Source organism: Petromyzon marinus, chromosome 29, assembly GCF_048934315.1.
Source record: "Petromyzon marinus isolate PM22_M1 ecotype Great Lakes invasive population chromosome 29, UKy_Petmar_22M1.pri1.0, whole genome shotgun sequence".
Classification (NCBI taxonomy): Eukaryota; Metazoa; Chordata; class Hyperoartia; order Petromyzontiformes; family Petromyzontidae; genus Petromyzon; species Petromyzon marinus.
This window is the reverse complement of record NC_133695.1, coordinates 2,755,146-2,778,193: the sequence shown is the minus strand read 5'-3', so window position 1 is coordinate 2,778,193 and position 23,048 is coordinate 2,755,146. Positions and strand designations below refer to the sequence as shown.

General features: G+C 50.1%; 2 long non-coding RNA genes across 2 annotated transcripts in view; both read left to right on the top strand.

Moving 5' to 3' along the window:
• The window catches only part of LOC116947349 (uncharacterized), a 78,964-nt gene that overhangs the window by 9,078 nt on the left and 46,838 nt on the right, over positions 1–23,048 (top strand). The gene's annotated exons all lie outside the window — the stretch shown is intronic.
• LOC142929332 (uncharacterized) lies at positions 150–4,429 on the top strand. The gene is made up of 2 exons (XR_012945611.1): positions 150–1,167; positions 3,019–4,429. It is a non-coding gene; the product is annotated as an uncharacterized LOC142929332 (long non-coding RNA).

Below are 23,048 nucleotides of genomic sequence, written 5' to 3'. Positions count from 1 at the left end.
GGGCCCTCCCCTATGTCGACTCAGCCTAAAAAAAATGAGTACCTGGAGCGGTGTGTAAACATCGCCGCTGGGGAGACAAAGGCGGCCGGGCGTGGTGCTGGCGACCACGCCCCTCGTGTACCGCGCCGGCCTTCATAGGCGCTCGCTAACACCACTTGGCCCAACAATTCGTTAATACAATACGGGGGGGGGGTGGTCTTTATCTTTGTATGTACGCGTCAGTAAATGCGGAGCCGCAAATTTGTAGCTGCTCTCGCTCTCTCTCTCTCTCTCGCGGCTCAGCGTCATTCGCACGTCCACCAGAGCGTTGCCATTAGTCACGTCGTGGACAGATTTTGTCAAGCCATTATTGGCGTGCGTCTGGGCTGAAGGAAAGCAGTCGCCCACCCTCCGCTGCCCACAATTCACCGAGAGACTCGCGCCTCGGTCTCTCAGCGCTTCGCTCGCCTCTTATCGCCTCCCCTCCGCGAGTCGCGCGCCGCGACGTTCGCCCGCAACCACCGCGGATCGCCACCGCCGTGATGCTGCTGCTGCTGCTGATGGTGAACGAAGTCCTCGACACTTCGCGCCCTCCCTGACCGATTGATTGCGTCGACGTTCGACGCGCGTCCGCTGTAGGCGATGCAGAGATAGACCCGTTGCGCAGGGATGTTCATTATTATTATAACTGCTACAACGAGGCTTTGTTCCTGTCAAAGCAAAAAAAACTTTCGTGGTAATTGTCATTACTCCGGAAGGGCAGAATTGAGAAGCGAACACGCACCGCGGCACGGCACAGCAGAGGACTTGTCGGAGAGGCTCAACTTTTACACGGCAAGGCGTCATTGCGGTCTTTCATGCTTTTTTAATACACAGTATTTATATATATCATAGTTTTGTTTTAATTAACTGTCAAACAAATCAGATTTTTTTTATACGTGTAACTTTTGTGGCGCTTTGAGTTCTCAAACGTATCGCACGAAGACAAAAACCTCGTGTACCATCACCGTACACGAGGGGGTGGGTGGCCAGTACCACGCCCGGCCGCCTTTGTCTCCACAGTGGCGATGTTTACATACCGCACCAGGTACTCATTTGAGGCTGAGTCGACCTAGGGGAGGCCCAGGACCGGGTCAGATAATTGTCACTGGTGTTGGCCGTGAGCGGGAATCGAACTCGTGTCGCCAGGTTCGTATTGCAGCTTACCGCCCCCCTACATTCACACACTCATATACACTCATAAATACACACAAACACGCATACACTCACTCATACACACCCCGATACACACACACACGCGTACACTTTCACACACTCATAGACGCACACATACACTCATACACACAGACCATCTGCAGACGGAACTTTGTGTACATTGCCTATACACACATGCCAGGTAAATCACGCCGCGATGTGAATGACAATCTCTTAATCAGCTCGAGTTAATGAGTGATTGGCAGGGGTTTTAATCGGCGCGTAAACTCGCGAAATACATATTCGCGCTGCGCATTAATGAACGCTTCCGCAAAGGGAGATTACATAATGACAAGACGTGATTGCTCCGACGCACTAATTAAGGCTCGCCGTGGCACACAAAAATAGAGGAATGCAACGTTCCGCGTAACGCCCTATTGATTAATTACACACGGGCCTACAAGTGGGCAATCGCACATCGATTAAACAGACAATTATGCGCCTTACGATGCGCCCGCTTAGAAGCATCGGGCGCTGGTAGTAAAACCGAACGCATGAAAACGTACATGTCGGACAATGACAACGTCTGTTAGCAACTTTATTCAAAGAGGCCACTTGTCACGCTGTTAGCGAGCACATGTGAAGGCCGGCAAGGCACACGAGTGGGTGGGTGGCCAGAAACACGCCCGGCCGCACCGGGGACTCATTTGAGGCCGAGTCGACCTAGGGGAGGCCCGGGACCGGTTAAAATGATCGATTCCGGTGTTGGTGGCCGTGAGCGGTGAGTCGAACTCAGGTCGGCGCTGCTGCACTCCACAAAAGACACGGCACACAAAGACGCGTGCGTATCTTGTGTCGTGGTGTACGCAGTCCTGCAAGTGATATCGAGCCTTGATACTAAATCATGCGGATGGATAGTCAAGTGGTCAGGTCAGCGAGGAGCCTCTCTGCACGTGCATGACGGTTCAACAGCGACCCGTAATTCTGCGGGGAATTAGCAGAGATCACGTTGGACGTTCAATGAGAACGCTGAGAATGCAGGCACGTGAGCTAGTTGCCCATTATGTGCCCGAATCTTGGCTCGTAAATTTAAGTTTGAAAAAAAATAAAACGTCCGAGAACAAACCCTTAACGGAGTAAATTCAGTTAATATTACAATCACGAAAGTTTCTCAACACACACACACACAGGAAAAAACGAGACGGCGAATCTTGATGTCATCTCGTGTAATTACTTAAAAGACGTCGAGACGAGATGAAATTAATGCAGCGCTAATTCATTTTTCTACGAGCTGAAATGAAGCATCGCAGAAGGCGATTGCGCTCACACGTTCAGACAAACCCCGCATGCATCCTCTATCACACTATTGGTGTAAGTCATGTTTGCGAGAGCCTATTAAGGTGGTTACGGGAACACGAAAGATGGGGGGGGGTGGGGGTGTGACTATCACCACGCTTGACCGCCTTTGTCTCTCCAGTTTACACACCACACAACTCTTTTAAAAGGCTCAGCGCCGCTGCACGTATTCCCCACTGATTTTAGCCACAGCCGGAAATCTAACTCGTGTCGCCGGGTTTCGTGACGGAAACACACACACCGGTAAACACACACCAACATCACACCTGTGTTCACAGACAATTCTCGACTCGATCTAACGTTCATCCCGCAAGATTCGTTCGTGCGCTGCTATATATGGAAAGCAATAGCCCAGCAGCAGCAGCAAAGCCGCCTTTCCGTTTTTTTGTGCTGGGCGAGAAATCTCTCTCTCTCTGTCTCTCTCTCTCTGTCTCTCTCTCTCTGTCTCTCCCCTCTCCTCTCGTCCCGCATTGCGGACGCGCCGAGCAGAGGCCGCCTCGCTCCGGCGTGAACTTTGAGTGACCCCTCCAGCGGAATGCGGCGCGACTTCTCTCCGCAGGTGCAAACCTCTTAGCCCACCACCACCGCAGCCACCACCACCGCCACCACCACCCGTTGCATGAGTAGCTGGGACTGGCCACTCCCATCAAGCCTCACCACCACGACCACCAGCAGCGACACTCCTGCGTCGGTGCCTTTCGCCGTTCGTTGCGTGCAGACCTCCCGGCGTGTCTTCCGGGTTGTACCCGCGTAATTGGGTTCGGCGCGATGTCCGACGTTTCATTCCAGCAGCTTCTTCGAGAATTTAATTTCAGAGATGAATTAGTTGTTGTTGTTCGGCACGGTGTAGGTCAGACGGTTCGGCTCCACTGTGTGTTGGGGAGCTTCTTGATTTCAGTGGTGAATTCGGTTTGTTGATGAAGAAGTTTCCAGCACTTGCGGCAAAACGTCGGACACCGTGCCAAACAACACACGGTACAGCCAGACACCGCATCGGATAAGCGACAAAACACACTCATCCTGAAACCGGTGACTGCCTCTTCCTTTATACGCATGTGTGTAAAATAATAAAAATAATAATGATGTAAGCCTGGTACCAAGCCACCTGTACATGGAGACCACCTCACTCTGTTGTAGGATTGTTTGACCATACTTCACCACTTTGGTCGGTGCGAGTCGGCGAAACGGCAGCAATTGTGACGCGACCGGTCTGGATACCACTCGCCACTCGTGATAACCGTGCCCATGGGCTATAACTCAAGCCGCCGGTTGTGTAGCGCGGTGCGCCAACCATCGTGCCATAGCTTCACCACGCAAGCAAAAGCCGCAGTAGAGAAAGCAGGGGAAGGCGCTTACAAGGCTCGACGGGCCAGATACTACGTTCGTTTTGTTCATTGACCACGTTGGAGGCATACGCTGATGTATGTGCGTGACCCACGTGCGGATTTCAAGAACCTGAGCAGCATGGACTCCCTAATTGATGCGTTTTGAGAAGCTCATTAAAGGCTAACAGAAACACGCAACCCATTCGTGGGTGAGTTCGATTTCCGGACACGGCTATCAGGGGCGTGAGTGATAACTGACCAAGGTCCCAAATGTCCCCTTCACCAACCCGCATTGACCAACGCGGTGAAGTATGGTCAAACAGCGCCCCCCGTGACCGGGATGCCTTCATCATGTAGCGGATTGACAATGGGCTGCTGATATAAAATAATAATATTGTTGTAGAGGACTGCAACATAAAAGTTGGCGAACTCACATCCCGGTTCCTTGGTAATCATGCATATATCGTGCAGCGTGTTGCTTTGGTCGTATTTTACATCAACGCACGTGACAGTGTATGCCTGTTTGCTTCGTATGAAAATACAATGAGAAATAAAGTCTGTTTTAAAGACCAAAATTGATAAAAGAGAGATTCCTAACGTAACAACCAGTCATTACACTCCGAAGACTGAATCATGTAAATTAATAGGTGCATTTATGCAATAGGCTATGATGAAAAGTAATACCATTCATTTCGTAAGCGGTACTGTAAGTTATATTGTCTTATTAATGAAACGCTGGGGGACTATGAGTATACTCATGAGCACACACTAATATATGCGGACATGTGCTTTGTCAATTCTCTGACAGACAGTCCTCCCAACGCCGTGCCGGTAATGGGGGCTATTTGACCATACTTCACCACACTGGTCAGTAGGAGGAGGGGCACACAGTACCGATGCAATTATTCCACCCGCACAACTCATATGAGCCGGTGCCGGGATTCGAACTTGGGTTGCCGAGTTGCAGAGCGCAATACCCTAACTGCTGCGCAACCACTCACGCACCCACCCACGCCCCGAGTATATACATTGTTCCAAATGTACACTGTGTAGAATGTAAACTTACACCGTGAACCCTATTCCACACACTCGGGCGCTTATGTCAAACGCCAGCTCTCGAGTCTTGAACTCAATATGCGTTTAACTTCCAAGCGGCGTCTTATCGGATTATCAGCTTATCACGCCACCGGTCTTAATGCACCTGCATTTATAATTGTCAGTGCTGCCGGACACAGAGTAACTATAGACAGATGCAGATCCTGTTGAGCACGTATAGATTATATGTATATATAACTAGCGATGTGTGCGAGTCACAATACGGTGATGTGTATGCAAATCGGAGCTCCATATATTCGGATGAAACCAACAACGCCAACATTTTAACACGCGGATTGTACACGTTTCAACTATTCATCAGCTCCACCACGTAGCTCCCCCGTTGTATGGTTCTGTTTGCACCACGCGGATCGCTGGGCAATTCATGTCCGACGTTTCGCTATCACGTGCCGGGAGCTTCTACCCACAAAGCACCGCCCAAGAGCCGCGCGCACTTCTTTCAAAGAAGCTCCGAGCGCGTGGAGCGAAACGTCGGACATCATTGCCGAACAACATGGGGTACAACCCCAACTATGTATACACACAACCGGAGAGCCGGGCAGCACCACCGCGAACATCCTTTATGCGTTGGCTAATGTTTGTACATTTCACTTGCAATTATACAAACATGCGCTCATGGTGATTACCGGATGCACACAGGTCTAGGATTCGGGAATGAGACGCATCCCCCCCCCCTCTGTGACCTCAGCGTAAACCGCGACGTTGGTTCTTATTGACAATTTTGGTATTTTTCAGTCTCTCTCTCTTAGCCTTTTTTTTAAAGCGTGACCGATGTACACTTCAGTGCGCGGATAGCCGCGTCCGCTGGGCTGGTCGATGCTCGCAGACCGATTGGAAACCTCGTAACAGTGACCTGGAAACTTTGGGGCGATTTTGAGGGCGTACGCCAATCCTGGCGGTGGTAGATTGTTGCTTTTCTCGGAGCCGCTGTTGTGCTTTTGTTGTCCCGACCCTTCCGTTGTGATATTTAAATGCCTCCGCGAATAGACATTGCTGGACGCAAGTTCTGTTGGAGAGCTGGCACGGTACACGAGGGGGTGAGTGGTGTTGTATATGTGGGTTATTTGAAATTTGCACATATACAACAGTGGCAAGCACCACGCCCACGGCCTGCCTTTGCCTCCCCAGCGGCGACGTTTACACAACGCACCGGGTACTCATTTGAGGCCGAGTCGACCTAGGGGAGGCCCAGGACCAGTTCGGATAATTGTGAGTGGTGTTGGCCGTGAGCGGAAATCGAACCGGAGTCGCTGGGTTCGTAGCGCAGCGCGCCAACCGTTGCACTACCGCTCCCCACAGGAGAGACTGCACGCGCGTGTGCGTGAACACGTGTTCACGCGCGTGCGCGTGTGCGGACGGCGTGCACGTGTGCAAGGTCGTTGTGTGTGGAGCGCCATCGTAGCCGTCAGGGTAATGCGCTACGAATCTGGCCACCTGAGTTCGACTCCAACATTAGGCCAACGTTCGTGGCGAACATCTGCACCAGTCCTGGGCCACCTCTAGGTCGACTCGGCACTTAAATTGGTATTTGGTGTATAAAGGTCAGCACTGGGGAGAGACAAAGACGGTCGGGCGTGGTCCTGGGCCACACCACCTCTCATGCACAGTCCTGGCCTTCATAGGCACGCGCTAGCCGCCCTTCCTGCAGCAGACTGATGAAGGCTACAGGTGGATCTTTGTCTTTGTTCACGTCTAAATTGACAGCCCTTTTGTCAATCCACTGCTGGATGGGTGCGGATAGTGGTGGCTATTTGACCATATTTCACCAGTGCGGGTTAGTGATGGCTGGGGCTAAATACATTGTAGCAACGTGTGGCACAATACAGGACGTTGCTGCACCTTGTACGTTAAAGTAACAGTGTGTGTAGGGCTATACGGGGGGAACCTTCGTCTTTTTATAAAGTTGTAAGTTATATCGGCGTAGATGTGCAATTGTTCATCGTAAACAAACGCATCATTGAATTGTATTACGATGTACGCATTGCAAATAGTAAAGCATCCATGAGGCTTCATGGACCATGCTTCACCACTTTGGCCAGTGCATGTTCGTGAAGGGGGGCTACGTGGTGGGCCGGGTGTAGGACCAGTTACATTATCACTGGCAACGAACGTAAGCCGTGGCCAGGAATACAAACTTAGGAGGACGGTCTCAAAAGCGCAGTGCACTAACCACTGCACCGCCAGCCTGTGCGATACGTATTATAAATATATGACTAGCTTAGATAAAATCCACAAATGAAATAGCGAAGGTTGTATTTGGCATTGCACCGTGTGTCAAATACCTGTCGGGTATACGCAGTGATTCAACTCAGTCGGACAAGTTCCGGAACGCTTTAGCCGGGAATCATCACTTTAGCCGGGAATCATCACTTTAGCCGGGAATCATCACTTTAGCCGGGAATTATCACTTTAGCCGGGAATTATCACTTTAGCCGGGAATCATCACTTTAGCAGGGAATCATCACTTCAGCCGGGAATCATCACTTTAGCCGGGAATCATCACTTTAGCCAGGAATCATCACTTTAGCTGGGAATCATCACTTTAGCCGGGAATCATCACTTTAGCCGGGAATCATCACTTTAGCCGGGAATCATCACTTTAGCCGGGAATCATCACTTTAGCTGGGAATCATCACTTTAGCCAGGAATCATCACTTTAGCCGGGAATTATCACTTTAGCCGGGAATCATCACTTTAGCCGGGAATCACTTTAGCCTGGAATCATCACTTTAGCCGGAAATCATCACTTTAGACGGGAATCATCACTTTAGCCAGGAATCATCACTTTAGCCGGGAATCATCACTTTAGCCGGGAATCATCACTTTAGCCGGGAATCATCACTTTAGCCGGGAATCATCACTTTAGCCGGGAATCATCACTTTAGCAGGGAATCATCACTTTAGCCGGGAATCATCACTTTAGCCGGGAATTATCACTTTAGCCGGAAATCATCACTTTAGCCGGGAACCATCACTTTAGCCAGGAATCATCACTTTAGCCGGGAATCATCACTTTAGCCAGGAATCATCACTTTAGCCGGGAATCATCACTTTAGCCGGGAATCATCACTTTAGCCGGGAATAATCACTTTAGCCGGTAATCACTTTATCCGGGAATCATCACTTTAGCCGGGAATCATCACTTTAGCCGGGAATCATCACTTTAGCCGGGAATCATCACTTTAGCCGGGAATCATCACTTAGCCGGGAATCATCACTTTAGCCGGTAATCACTTTAGCCGGGAATCATCACTTTAGCCGGGAATCATCACTTTAGCCGGGAATCATCAATTTAGCCGGGAATCATCACTTTAGCCGGGAATCATCACTTTAGCCGGGAATCATCACTTTAGCCGGGAATTATCACTTTAGCCGGGAATCATCACTTTAGCCGGGAATCACTTTAGCCTGGAATCATCACTTTAGCCGGGAATCATCACTTTAGCCGGGAATCATCACTTTAGCCGGGGATTATCACTTTAGCCGGGAATCATCACTTTAGCCGGGAATCACTTTAGCCTGGAATCATCACTTTAGCCGGGAATCATCACTTTAGCCTGGAATCATCACTTTAGCCGGGAATCATCACTTTAGCCGAGAATCATCACTTTAGCCGGGAATCATCACTTTAGCCGGGAATTATCACTTTAGCCGGAAATCATCACTTTAGCCGGGAATCACTTTAGCCTGGAATCATCACTTTAGCCGGGAATCATCACTTTAGCCGGGAATCATCACTTTATCCGGGAATCATCACAAGTGTACGAACGTTGAACTCTAGTGACAATCTCTCCTGCAAGCCAAGCCGAGCAGGATTCCGGTGAATATCGAGTGAGAAATGAAACTCTCTGCAACACGAACCCCATCGGCATCACAGAGACGAGGCTCTCGCTCGAGTGCGGGACAGCGCTGGGCGAGACTCTGCTGGCTGATGCGTGTGTGTGTAAACTTGAGGCTGAACGATTTGGGGAAAATATCTAATTGCGATTTTTCTGACAGATATTGCGATTTGATTTGCGATTTTTTTTTTAAAGACAAGCTACAGTTCAATAATCACTGTGTAATAGATTTAAAACATGTGATGGAGAATTACCACGTGATACCATCACAATATGAACTGCTCTATATATTGTAATGCATTGATGAGAACTTAAAATATATGAATTGCTTCCAACATGTATTTATTAGAATATTTTAATTGAAATAGCACAATCAAACATAGAATAATTGTTAAGTTAAATAAATAAAGTTATAAAAATAATAACAATTCCAATAAGAAAGTAATAGGAATTTTTCAAATCGCAAAACATCGCAGCCTTTCGCGATTTGTTAATCGCATTGTTTCAAATTTGCGATTTCGATTTAAAATCGATTAATCGTTCTGCCCGACCGAGAAGGCAGTGCCTGGGCTGACGGGTGTGGATAGACTGCCCCATCTAGCGGCCACGCTCTCGACACGCACACACGGACAGCTTCACACCCTGCGCCGCAGAAGATCAACGCACCGTTCTAATGTTCCCAACCACTTCATTACCATCATCATTATTATTATCAACATCAACGACATCATCATCATCGCCATCATCATCACCGGCCATGTTCAATCCACTGCTGGATGAAGGCACCCCAAAAATCACCGCCGCCATCTCTCACGATCCTGCGATTTTAATATTTCACCAAGCGGATTTCATTGCTCCGTCTCCTTCGTTGGACGTTCCTCTCAGGGACGCGAATCATTCAGAAGCTCTGTGACACGCTAACTATCTAACGTGACGTTACGCGCACACACACACACGCACGGAGGATGCCACGTGCCATCGTCGCACGCGCGCGTGCAGTCACTCCCGTGGGGAGCGGTGGTGCAACGGTTAGCGCTACGCTGCGCTACAAACCCAGCGACCCCGGTTCAATTTCCGCTCATGGCCAACACCACTCACGATTATCTGAACCGGTCCTGGGCCTTGCCTAGGTCGACTCAGCCTCAAATGAGTACCCGGTGCGATGTGTAAACGTCGCCGCTGGGGAGTCAAAGGCAGGCCGGGGGCGTGGTGCTGGACACGCACCCCACGGTGTGCCGTGCCGGCTCGCACTTGCCCCAACAGTCTGTTCAGGCAATACGGGCGACATTTGTCTTTGTCATGCGGTAAATTATTATCAAAATTATCATCAAAATCATCGTCGTAATCAAAGTATCATCCTCAGGTTCGATATGCACGACCGATGCATTCTACCGTTCACGATCTCCAGTGCGCGTCGCCTGGCGGTTCTCGCTGCTCAGCATCGTCCGCACCGAGCCGAGTCATCCCCTGAAGGAGTGGGGTAGAGAATCTCTCTCTCTCTCTCTGTGTGTTACTCACAGGGCGGGCGGCGGGGGGGGGGTATGTAGCGCGCTACGTGTGAACGTTGCCGCGTGTAGCTATCGATGTGTCGGCGGGGTGCGGTGTGAGAGCGCTATAAATTACGTGGCTGACCACTTGCAAAAGAAGAGAGCCTACTGGGCGTGCTACTTGCAGCCGGGGTCAGCCGCCTGCTGACACAGTCGAGTTGCACTATATAATGGCCTATATAGCGAGTGCTAAATCATGCACCTATGCCTATACTGCACGGACGGCATATAGAGCCGGCGTTTAGAGAATTCGCGGTGTTGGCCGATGCACGTTGACGTGGGCATCGCGCAGGGCGCGTTCCTGCACTGCGCGGTAGGAGCGGTGCTGTTGGTCGGCGCGACGCACAGCGAAGCGGTCCCAGTTCGATTCCTGGGCTTTACGCCGGTGGCGAGGGATACGCCGAGGTGCTTCCGTGGGCTTCGTTCTACTGTTCACCAACCCGCGCTGACCAGCGTAGTGAAGTATGGTCAAACAACCGGCACGGCGCTGCGCTTTACGATTGTGATGATCGTCGTCAGTGCGTTGTACGATAACGTCGTGTAAGCTCAGCAAAACCGTGGCGTGCATTCAACATCGAACACTTTTGATGTTTTAACGTGGCATAATTAGTCGTACGCTATATTACACGCTGATGGATCACTGTGGGAAGGACTCAGTTCGCGTGATTAAACGCAGGACTTAACTTCCCACTGGCTTGTGTTTGGAATCGCCGGGTGACTAGAGAGGGAACGTGACAGGCAGCGATAGCCACGGGGAGAGGTGTATACTGGATGCGGTATCCCGGGTGTGCGGGTAACATTTCTAGGTCACTAACCCGTAAAGAGAGAGGTAGAGAGAGAGAGCTGAGAGACACACAGACACACGACTGCAATTAAACCCTGATCGGGAAAACGCAACCAGTACACATGGCACGCTATGTCTTCAGGCGCAATTACTAATAACGACAGGGCAGGTACTTGCACTCACGCCAGCGGATGGCATTCGTGAATGGTTGATATTGCGGTGAGAGTGTGACGGGCGCAGCTTCGTACGACCACGTCACTAAATCCGCTGAGACGTACACACTGAAGACATTAACAGTCGTCATCGCACCTCGTCGATTACCCGCTATCACTTGATAGCGTAGGCTGTCGACGTGTGTGAAAATATATATTCATTAACATCGGCGTGTTCTGCTGAACACACGTAATCCATACGATTCCAATGTTGATGAGAGTGACTTGAAATCGTGAATATTTCCTTGCGAGACGTGAGCTTGTATACACGGACGCGAACAGACTGATGTATGACCGTATCGTCCGAATTGTTAAGACGCTCCCCGAAAAGTAAAAACGCAACCCAAACTTGTTCCAGGTGTCAAAGAAAGTTCTCGCAAGTTTGGTCACAACTCACGCACGCACCTATCGAATTTTAAAGCGCATCCTCAACTTTTTATTCAAAATACGGGTCGAGGAAAGTACGTGCCATAATCCCGAGATTACAGGAAGGTACACGAAACGGGCTAGGTGTCGGCATATACTAAGATTATAATGCACACACTTACCGATGTTAATGCGCGATAAAAAAAATGTATCCAAGCTACGTGCGCGCCAACATCTGCATTTACCCTCACCAACCCGCACTGACCAGCGTGGTGAAGTATGGTAACACAACCCCCACGCACGACACGGCGCGGGGGATACTTTCATCCAGCAGTGGAGTTGACAAGAGTGGCGGTAAATGATTAAAGTGCAACGTCGCATATCCGACCGTTATATATCCGCCCTGACCGTTTAATCGCCCGCACCCACCGGTGGCAGTTGTAGGTGTGGTGAGACTTTCATTGTCTGTTCACAAATCCCACCTATTCACAGAGTGATGTGCTCTCAAACTCACGTACATTCCGTTAGTTTCAAAGCACAGTTAAGCATCCTCCCCCCCCTCCCCCGCACACGGCTAAAGCAGTTTACGTTTTGGTATTCGTGCAGTCACCTGTGTGTACACGACTTAAACACAAACAAATATCCGCCTATACCACCATGAGTCCCCCAGCGAATCGGATATGCGACGTTGCACCGTGTTACAATGCATAACATATACGGCTAAGACGTAGCGTGCGGTCTGTGATGGTAAAGTTGTGCTCACGTAGCAACAGAATGAAGTCTGCCTTCACCCCCGGACAGCGACATTAAAATTAGCATGCGGCGATATCGTTGCCTATATAAAGTGCCACGCCGAGACGTATAACATCAAAAGCAAACTTACGCATGCTATCACTTTAAACGTTAAGTAACTAAGTGGAAGCGCTAGCGAGCACATTGTATATCATCTTAGTTGATGGATTACCGTTCAAAATGTAAACCACGTGCCGTGCGTATTTCAATTAGAATTTCGCACGTAACCTGTGGCTTTCGGTAACAGAGCAGAAATGTCGTTTAACCCCCGGACGACAGAAAGCTGCGCCTCCTCTCGCGTCTCGCCAAGCACCCGGCGTGAGTTGCGCAGAACGTGGATTAATATCTTCTATCCGACGCTCGCTTCGATCACGCCAAGGAGGCTATCCCCGATGCGAATGGTCGCAGTGGAATTACGATGTTCGGTTGTTGTTGTTGTTGCGGCGATATTCCGGAGCGGTGGCGCAGCGGTTGGCGCTCCACGTGGGTTCGATTCACGGCCACGGACGACTGCAAACTTCGGTGGTGGCGAATTCTACCTGGCGCCAGTCGTGCTTGATTCCCTCTGCACTCTCGTGAAATGACGAGCGTGGTGACGTATAACTGTCACGACGTGGGCAAGCCTTCATCCAGCAGTGGGCTGACATCACACTGTAAAATCATGTTAATATGTTGTTATTATACTTTATTGATATATTTATAATGTGGAGCGAGGACGTGAATGTCGCTTGATCCTTCCTTTCTTACCGTGATAGAGTTTAATCACCACATTTTAATGATCGTTTTTTTTATGATAACCGGATCGGAAGGAGGTGGCTGCCAGGTGTGTTGCGACATCGCTGGATCGTGAGATGTGGTGTCGGCGGACTCCTCGGGGGAGGCCTTCATCCAGCAGTGGATTGACCATGGCTCATGATGATGATGATGGTGGTGGTGATAATGGACCCCCCTTAGAGTAGCGACGCAGTGAGCAATGCATTACGAGCCAGCGCGAGATGAGCTCCGCGTGAGTTTCACAGGCGTGCCGATATCCGTCTGAACAGCACGGGATGCACGTGGAAAGGACATTAAACCAGTTCCACTGTGTTTCACCTCGTTAGCGCGCTCAATGAACGGCAAATAAGAAGCGGCTATTCTCCCCATTGTCTTCTTAAACACACGTAATCGCCTTATAGATTCGTCTTATATACGGGGCAGCGTGTCCGAACGGGTAGCTCCCGTTCCGTATAATGCAGAGAGGCCGTTCGACTGCATTAATCACGCGCCCATTGTAATGGGGTTTTCACGCTAGTTTATTGTTTGTGTTTGTTTTTAATTGGAGCTTGTAAATATTAGCACCTTGCTAATTGGGTTCAAATGATAGCAGTGGTCTTGGATATAAAAAAAGATAAACATGCACGCGCGCCCGCCCGCCATGCACGTTACAATTGGAGACTTTGCGATGTGCTCGATGCAAATGCAACAGCGAATCCAGTTGTTTGAGAACGAAATGTACAGTGTATGTGGTATACACGCTACAGTATATATATGTAAGCAATCTAGAGTTAGATTAATCTCACATCGAAACCCCATAGTCTGCACTCATCATGCAGAGTCATGGATAAACAATGGGGGAGTCTAAAACCAATACCAGTATACCTGCAATGTGTTGCACGCAACTTTTGTTTGGAGCAACGTTTGTTTGGAGCAACTCACGCGCGTAGCGTGGATTGTTATGCGCACAGCTCGTGGAATGAAACGCGAATGAACGCAATGCGGTCCCGACTCTAGAGGCGACAGTCGTGCGGCGCTGCGCTACGAACCCTGGCGACCCGAGTTCGATTCCCGCTCACGGCCAATAACACCAGTGACGAATATCTCAACCGGTCCTGGGCCTCCCTCGAGGTCGACTCGGCTTCAAATGAGTACCTGGTTCGGTGTGCAAAGGTCGCCACTGGGGAGACAAAGGCGCTTGGGAGTGGCAATGGCCACTCACCCCCTCGTGTGCCGTTGCGGACTTCGTGGTCGATCGGGAAAAGTCTATTGAGGCTATACGGTGGATCTTTGTCTATGGTAGCATGGAGTCTATGGTAGTAAGGTATGATAATGTATAGTATTTTATGGTACGGTGCGCGCGTACTCCATGGTAGTATTTGGCATCCAGGTGTGTACCATCAGGGTCGGGGTTTCATTTGCTGTGTTTTTTTTTATTTTCCGGTGCTCAGCCCTGGACAGCTCGGGTATCAACGAAACCCTTACCGCCGTCAATGCCCCTTTGTTGTCGTGACTCTGCGGGCCAGAGGGGCGCATCTCTGTGCCTCGGAATGACTCTCAACCCCGTTACATCCTTTCGTGCGCAGCGATGGGACAAAGAATTTCAACGTATCGGCTCATCGTATGACGCTGAACATGTACAAATGCAGGTTACTTGTTGTTAATTAGCACGGTGCTCTGTTGGAATGAACCCGCGATGAGGCCAACGCGCATAATTGTGCGAGATTATTCTATATTTGTTGACTTTATGTTATTTTAACAACGTGTTCACAAATGTTTTAAGGCTTTACATATGCAATACTTTGTAGCGGTACATGACGTTCTCTCTCACTCGTGTATCCAAACATAGAGTACGTTTGCGTGCACATATATATTATAAATAGTAATAATATCTACTTTGCAGACCCTTGTTAATCTACTGCTCCCCACTGTGTGAGTGGTGGAGGGGGGGGGGGGTCAGGGAGGGATGTTTAACCATACTTTACCACGCTGGGTGAGTAACGGGCGGGATAACCCTAGGAACAGTTTCAGACGTTAACTCGCAACTCATTAAGCCGTATAAGTCGACAAACAAACTCGAGTGGCCGCGTTCATGCGGCAAATCACTGCGTCCACAGCATCTTCGCTCATTTATTCATCTATCATTCCGTTGAAGTTAACTTATCCAATTTGCGCAACAACAACACCAACAAGGAAACTGCGTGAGATGGAACGTTTAGACCTCGCTGGACAGCAAACACAACGGGAGAGAGAGAGCGCGTTGGTCTCGGAAAATAACGCGGGGTGCAGAGTGCCGGGATGAAACCGCAGCTCCCGGTATTGTGCAGGGCGCTTCGAAAAAAAATGTTAACACTCCTGCTGAGAATCTTCAACAATGAGCGCAAGAAATGTGCTACCTCGGGGCTCGGGAAGACACCAGGAGAAGATTCCAGGCACGCGTTCACAATGATGGCGAACAAGTGGGGGAGACTTTTTTTTGAAGCTTTTAACATTAAAGTTGTTATCACGTTACAGTGTATTATCCGTTCTTTTCCAATTTGTCAACGATAGTCCGATATATGAGTGTTAAACCATTTTTTTGAATCACGGTGTATTATCCGCGCAACGTTATTTCGAGGGCCGCGGTGCGAAACGTCACATGGCGAGTTGGGGAAAACAAATCTCTGATTACGTGACGCCTTATTTAGGAGCACGGAGGACGAAGGGAATCTACCGCAGGAGGCGGCGGGGGGGGGGGTACACAAACGCGTTTTGTATGGCGGAGCAAACGATCCGTGTCGAAGCGCGGTTTTTTGTCGTTGACACGGTTTTTTGGGGTACCCCCCCCCCCCCCCCCTTTGCTCGACTTGGCCTGTTTTCAACAAGGGGTTAGTCGCTCATGACAACGCAAGGTCATGCTGTAAGTTAAGTTCACGTTTGGATCATCTTTACAAGAGTTCTAATGACCCCCCCCCCCAACACACACACGCAACCGTTACAGACGGACGGAGCTTAAGGCGCGAACGATTTCAAACCTTCGTCGGGAAAGCGTTGCAAATTGAAGACGAGACAAAGAGGATACCACCGTTAAGATAAACGTCCATAAAGTATCGCATGCGCTGGCCGCTGATACCATCGTATTTACTTTGTATGGAATTTGCTCCTGTGCGACCCCGCGCGTGCTGTAGCGGTGCGCGGAGCCGCAACTGCGAAAACAAGGCCGGCGGCCTGAGTTCAATTCCCGCTCACGACTCACATCAGTGACGATGATCTGAACCCGTCCTGGGCCTCCCCCAGGTCGACTCGGCCTCAAATGAGTACCTAGTGTGGTGCGAACACATCGACACCGGGTAGACAAAGGCGGCCGGGCGTGGTGCTGGCCACCCACCACCTCGTGTGCCGTGCCGGCCTTCATAGGTGCTACTCGCTAACGGCACTTGCCCCAACAGTCTGTGAAATCTATACGGGGGGATCTTTGTCTTTGTCCTGAGTTCGCGCATTAATGTGTGTGCGTGCGCGCGTGTACGTATCTGTTTCAGTTCACGCGCGAGTGTGTGCGAGTTCACGCGCGAGTGTGTGCGGGTTCACGTGTGCGAGATCACGCGCGAGTGTGTGTGAGTTCACGCGCGAGTGTGTGCGAGTTCACGTGTGCGAGTTCACGTGTGCGCGTTCACGCGCAAGTGCGTGCGAGTTCACATGTGCGTCTGTCCTGAGTTCGCACGCGCGTGTGTGCGCGTGTGTGTGCGTGTGTGTGTGCGCGTGTGTGTGCGCGTGTGTGTGCGTGTGTGTGCGCGTGTGTGTATGTGCGTGTGTGTTAGCGTGTGTGTGCGTGCGTGTGTGTGCGTGTGTGTATGTGCGTGTGTGTGTGCGCGTGTGTGTGCGTGTGTGTATGTGCGCGTGTGTGTGCGTGCGTGTGTGTGTGTGCGTGTGTGTATGCGTGTGTGTGTGCGCGTGTGTGTGTGCGTGTGTGCGTGTGTGTGTGCTTCGCAACCTTTACCAGTTTTTGCAGGTGGCTCAATTCCCCTTTGCCAGGTGCGCTGTTCTTACAAGAGGACACTCAGGGCTCAGCAGACGTCACGCTACACGCTTAGGGAAAGGAATGCATGCAGAGCTGTCTTAGTTTTGTCATTCCTTTTGTTATTTTTTGGCCGCAGACGAAGAAGAATGATTATGATGATGATGATGGCGGTAACAGCAGTTGACCCCTTCACAATCTTTAAGACGCCAGCCGACGTACCAGGCAGAGGCGTAGATATATCACTTGGTGTAACGGTAGGCACACTCAACTTGCACACACAGAGGTCACCGGTTCGACTCCACCTACACGCACAGCAGTTGGACAAAATGCGGCAAGTACAATACAAATCGCCCGCCTCTGTCAATCAGTAAACCACTGTGAGCCGATCGGCAAGTCGTACGTGGTGGGATAAAATGTGGGTACACCCACCGCTTCAAAGAAGTCTGGCCAGCGTGAAAGGGTAGGCCAAATTCCCCTCTACTCGGGGGTGCTCGCCAGAGCACCTTCTAGTGGACGCCCTTCCACCAGCAGTGGAGTGAGCAAGGAATTGCAGTTGCTCCTCGCTTCTTAACTTTGCTGGTGTCAGATTTGTTTTTCACAAGAGCAATAGATAGGCCACCGGGATGGGTCAGTTCGCTTATGCTCAAATTGATTCCCCGAGATATCAGGGCCAGGAATCAGAACGGTTCAGAAGAGAACGTTCCAATTTTCCTCTTTAAAAAAAACTAAACATTAACGAGCGACCCGTTTTTTTGTGTGGAAATAAAACGTTAAAATAAATACGTATCATATTGTCGCACACACGCTTTATTGTACATATTAGTGGAGGTATACGGCGTTGCAAACCGCATTAATATTCATAGGGACCCTCCACAAGATAATAACAAATGATAACCCCCGTGCGGAGGTCCCATGTTGAGTATGTGCTGGCGTTCCCCTCCTGCAATATTAAACATTTATCATAATCCAGGATTTACTTTCCCCCTGTTTGTGTCAGCGTGGCCATGTGTGTGCGCGCCCCTACTCATCCTCTTTGTGGGCACACGCCGACAGGGGGTGAGGTGCATGGAATGGGCGCTGCCCTGCAACAATAAACAATGGAAGCACCAACTACTCCCTGACCCACCACCACCACCACCACCCCTCACCGTGTAAACATAGGACGTTCCAGATCGAGAAGAGGGCACGGACCCCATTCGAGCTCTCTCCATCACCCGTCGAGCCCCGTATCTGAATGGGAGCGGCGGCTTTGCTGATCAACCTGTGGCCGAGCCAATATGTGAACAGTGGAGATGCCAACAGATCCGCGGGCCACTCGGCTCGCTTGCTCGCCCGCGGCTATCTGCCAGTGCTTGTGGACGATGGCTCTTAAGGGGGGCTGCGTTCCACCTTGGATGGCACTCGATCGATCGCTAATTGCCTCGTGGTCTTGTCCTGTTAATTGAACAAATACCCTGTTAACCGTAATGTATTAACTCCAGAGAGAGATTGCGAGAGAGAGAGAAGAAGGAAAACACACATTCGTGAGGTTGTGAAATGAAAATACCTTTTACAAATACGGACGTCGAAGTCACAGCTTTGTGCATCCGGAGTTAGCGATGGGTGGAGGAGCGGCGGTGCAATGGTTAGTGCACTGCGCTGTGAACTCGATGACCTAAGCTGGATTCGCCGTCCACAGCTAACATCGGCGGTGACTGATAGCTGACACTGATCATGCCCTCCGCCCTTTCCTATTTTACCAATGCCCACTGACCAGCATGGTGAAGTGTGGTCAAATGACCCCGATGACTGAGAGTGTGGGGAAGCCCTTGATCCATCGGTGGGTTGGCTAACAGCTGAACACTGAACTCATCGGAGACAATAATTTGTGGGAGTCAATCTTTTGGTTTATCGTGTTTTTTTTTTAAATTGTAAATCGTGTGGATCTAATGAGTGCGATTGAATGTTTACCCTCTCGGCTTCCTCTCCGTCCGTCTCGTGTTCTCGGCCACGCCAAAATTACCCACGCAACATCGGTTCTCTTTTTATTCTATTTGCGTCTCCAAAGCCCTTACTTAACTTTTTTACTATTTAAATCTTTGAACAGAGAGATGTGGCTCGTCGCTGGCTGGATCTGTGCTTTCGACCACGACAAGATCTGTTTTCAGCCCCTTTTATCGAACAATGTTTAAAAACTGTCACCTTAAAATTTGCAGGTTAGTTGATGCGGATTAACAGACCTTCGTTTATCCACTGCTGGATGAAGGCCTCTCCGCTGCTCTCAACTACGCAGGTCATTGAGGATTGGTGCACAACTGCAGTAAATGTCATGTCATTAAAACCGTATAGAATTTCACATGCAGACAGGTATACCTGTAAATTAAACATGATATCACTCACCGCCGATGCTAGCCATGGCCGGGAATTAAACTCCGGTCGCCGTGTGCACGGTGCAGTGCGCTGACCCACCGTCACACTGCATCATCACGACTACGTCAATCTCACAACACAGCAAATGCAATTAAAACCAGAGCGTCGTGTTACAGACGCAATGTACAGCTGGAAACACAACACACGCTGGATTTATACAGTGCTCGAGTGCAGTGACAAAGACCCTGTAAAAAACTGTGGGTTACGTGAATCATCAAAACGTATATATGCATGGGCTGATTTCGCACCGTAAGTAGCCAAACGTGCTAAGCAGAGGTGGAGGGGAATGACAACAAACTATACACAAAAAGCAGTTCTAAAGAAAGCCATTAATCATGGATTATTAATATAAGCCATGATCAATCCACTGATGGACAAAGGCCTCTCCAAGTTACCAGGGTCGCGCGATGCAACGACAATCCACCGAGCACCCACAGGTCGGGCCGAGCTCTTGACTCCATCTCCACAGTGGGCCTCCTGTTGGGCTTCCACCTCCTTTGGCTGCTACTCAGTGAGTAGTTGCTCTCCCCCAACAGAACACCGACCCTCCCCGCGGCGTATTCCTGTCCGCGCATCACTGGCTTTTCTTGACAGCCAAACGTGTGCCTTTTTTTGTTAAATCGGCGTACGTTCTCGAATCCCACACGCCGCAATGCGTACTGAGTTAATTCGTGGATAGAGGAGACGGCGAGGAACGAGGGAGAAAAGGAACGTCTCGATCGCAGACCTGAAGAGGGACACAGGGAGTCGAGATCACGGACAACTAGGCGAGGGGAGTTCCAGACTACGAGTGCAACGAAGGAGGAGGAGCAAGATATGCGTGTGCGCGACTGGGAATCCACTGCCGTTAGTTCAAACGAGAGTCGCTGTTGACTACGTGACATGTTGCTGCTGTCCTCGAATGTGGGGATCAGAAGTACACTTGAAGGGATCTCAGAAGTAGCTCTTTGATATCCACTTCCGTGGGTTGTTCTCCCGCATGGAGGGTTACGGCATGACGCCGATATCACAATCAGGATAAAAATTGGAAAATAATTGACAAAAGAGGATATGTGAAAAAGTTAAAATGTTCGTGTCAGTGACAACAGTCGCTGTTGAATCGAGCCTGTTCCGATCCGTCCAAGCATCATTCGCCATTTAGAGAGAATTTCCAGCGTCTCGTCAAGAAGACTGTGCCCCAACCACCAATGCCAGATTGGCAAGTGTCGGTTTTGAGTTACCTGGCCAACAAATGAGAGCACGCGCGTCCTTTTTTTTAAATTTCATTTCATATCTGCTGCTGGATACTAAAGTCTGCTAAAACAATTGAGTCTGAACTTCTCAACACGTGGCGGTGTGACAGTGAAAATGTTGATACCAGATTGGACTTTGTTGGAATTTGTTGCGTGTGTTTATTTTGAGTTTTGCCCTGCCCAAAAATATTTAATTACACGCGTGCCTGTTCACGTGTAAAATTATACGGTGGCAATGACGGGGGGGGGGGGGGGGGGGCATTTACTGCGGTCTCTTGAGTTGTCACATTATAACGCGCTGCTCATGCTTTCATGTCACGGTTATGTAATGGTCCTTCAATTGTCAGAAATATCTGCGATGAGTATACGCCACCAACAGGACAACTATATGAATGAAATGTGACACGCATAGGCAAAGATTCCCCATACAGCCCTAAGAGACTGTTGGGGAAAGTGCTGTTAGTGAGCACCTATGAAGGCCGGCACAGCACACGAAGGGGTGGGTGTCCAGCAACCACGCCCGGTCACCTTTGTATCCCCAGCAGCAATGATTACACACCGCACTAAGTACTCATTTGAGGCTGAGTCGACCTGGGAGGGGGGTCTCAGAACCGATTTAGATAATCATCATTGGTGTTGGCCGTGAGCAGGAATCGAACTCGAGTTGCCTTGTTCGTAGTGCAGAGCACTAACCGCTACACTACCGCCCCCCACAACAACAACAACCGCCATTCGCCACTAAGTGGCGGTGATGTCACCACGACGCTTGTGCCAGGCCATGTGCACCTTGAGGCCACGTCAAGTGTCGAAGGCTCGCTGACAGGAGGTCACGGGGCAGACCCAGGTGCCACGGGTCGACTGACTAAGATGACTGGCTGATGCACCACCTGTACCCCCTACTGTGCCAACCTGCTGTGCTTTAGCCACCCGGTGCTCCCCTCGTTGTTGTGAGCGCCGCTCCTCCGCCCTCCGTTGTTGTTGGAGGGCGACTGCCTCCAACTGCCCAGTAGCGTCTTTCACGAGCCTCCTCCACAGAGGCCGATCTTGACACCGCTGGTACCAGTCATCGACAAGTCCACTCAGCTCCACGTCCTCCTGTACCACATCACTCCATCTCTTCTCTAGCCCGTGCCGCGCCCGTTTAGCCCTCTCGATCCGGCCGAACAAAAGCTGTTTCGGCATGCGGTGGCTGGGCATGCGGGCTTCATGACCCAGCCAACGCAGCCTTGCCTGCCGGAGGAGCTCACCGATGGGACCTTGCCCAGATATTTCAAAGATTTGTGAGCTCCTCACACAATCCAGCCTAGGCAGGCTAGCCTAAATGTTTCTAACCGGTGAAGATGTTCCATTAGGGGGGTCCCGGTTTCGCAAGCAAAGAGAAGGGAGGGAATGACCGTGGCCGAGAACACCTGAAGCTTATTGCGGAGCGACAGACCAGGTAGCTTCCACACAGCGTTACGCAACCGATGAAAAGATATTGCGGCTCGACTGATTCGGAGTGAGACGTCTGCTGTTAAACTGGAGCCGGTCATAAGCACACTATCCAGGTATGGGAAACTCTCCACTCTCTCCACAACTGCCCCATCACCGATTGGGAGTTGTGGGGGTGTAGTGTCCGATGGTACAAAATACCCAGGCAGGTGCTTAGTTTTGGTGGGGCTGATGGTAAGGCCCCCCACACACACATGTACACACACACACAAACCAATCCATATGAAATGTGCAGACACAGACAACACGTCTTCAAAATTCTCAATGTTTGATATTATGACGATGCCCTATATTTTTTACACAAGTATAGTCTCAACGAATCTCGGGACATTTTTTTTTGCAGAAGCTTCCCGCAATTACGATGCTTTGTCCAAATTCCATTCGTGGGTGTTTTGGCATGTTGCAGGACACCCGAGTAACCCAGAGAAAACCGACCACACACACACGGCGGTAAAACACTGGACATTCCGCACAGACAGATGCAATAATCTCTTGTTGCAATGTCATCCCCTGGCCACCTCACACTACGTCTTCTTCTGCCACACGTTTTAGAATTGCTGAGCATTTCTAAGACACGTAAAATTGTCATATTACGTGTAAATAAGTAAGCTGTGTGCGCGTGTGCGTGCTGCAGTCATCTCAGTCAGCTAACCCAT